Source organism: Lipotes vexillifer, unplaced genomic scaffold, assembly GCF_000442215.2.
Source record: "Lipotes vexillifer unplaced genomic scaffold, Lipotes_vexillifer_v1.1 scaffold104, whole genome shotgun sequence".
Taxonomy (NCBI): Eukaryota; Metazoa; Chordata; class Mammalia; order Artiodactyla; family Lipotidae; genus Lipotes; species Lipotes vexillifer.
In genome coordinates this window covers 3,123,781-3,124,749 of record NW_006789458.1, presented here as the reverse complement: position 1 = coordinate 3,124,749, position 969 = coordinate 3,123,781, and the positions used below count along the sequence as shown (strand labels likewise).

At 38.4% G+C, this 969-nt stretch overlaps 1 protein-coding gene across 4 annotated transcripts in view; it reads left to right on the top strand.

Annotated features, from left to right (window-relative positions):
* Positions 1 to 969, top strand: part of AKT3 (AKT serine/threonine kinase 3) — a 391,132-nt gene that overhangs the window by 280,128 nt on the left and 110,035 nt on the right. The window lies entirely within an intron of this gene.

Here is a 969-nt window from a genome sequence, read left to right as displayed (position 1 = left end):
GCAGGAATGACTGCTCCATGGTACATGGGGCATGGCAGGGGGTGACTCTGGCTGGAGGCTGGAATCTGGAAGCTCCCTTCTTTCTGTGTCTGACAGTTAATGCTGGCTCTCAACTGGTACCTTACAGGGCTCTCAAAAGCCTCAGCTTCTCCAAGTGGCCTGGTTTCCTCATACTGGTGGCTTTAGGGTAGCCAGACTATTTTGGCTGTGGGTTCTAAAAGTGAACATCCTAGGGAACAGTTTAGAAACTGCTCCCATTTTTTTTAAACCTAGCAAACCATGAAGAAATGTTTCATTCTTTTTTTGAAAGTTTCTCTTCATAGTATATTTTTTTAAATTTTGTTATCACATACCATAAATTCTACCTTTTAAAGTGCACAGTAGTGGTTTTTAGTATGTTCACATTTGTGCAATCATCACCACTGTCTAATTCCAGAATATTTTCATCACTACAACAAAGAAACCCCATACACATTAGTTCCTCCTCTAAATCCCCTCATCCCAGACAACTACTAATCTACTTTCTGTCTCTATAGATGTGCTTGTTCTGGACATTTCATATAAATGAAATCATACAATCTGTGGCCTCTTGTGTCTGGCTTCTTTTACTTAGTATGTTTTCAAGATTCATCCATGCTTCAGCATGTTATTGATACTTCATTCCTTTTTATGGCCAAATAATATTCTACTGTATGAACATAAACACATTTTATTTATCCATTCAGCAGCTGATGGACATTTGGGTTGCTTCCAGGTTTTGGCTGATAATGCTGCTATGAACATTTCTCTGTGAATCCCCTTTTATGGCTTTGTTTCAGGAACTGCACATCATTTCTGTCATATGTTTATTGGTTTAGAATTCCTAAGCCTACACATATTTAAGGGGTAGTGACATAGACTCCACCTCTATATTGTAAAAGAGCATGTGAGATGGGAGATACTGTTACAACTGTCTTTGGAAAATATAAT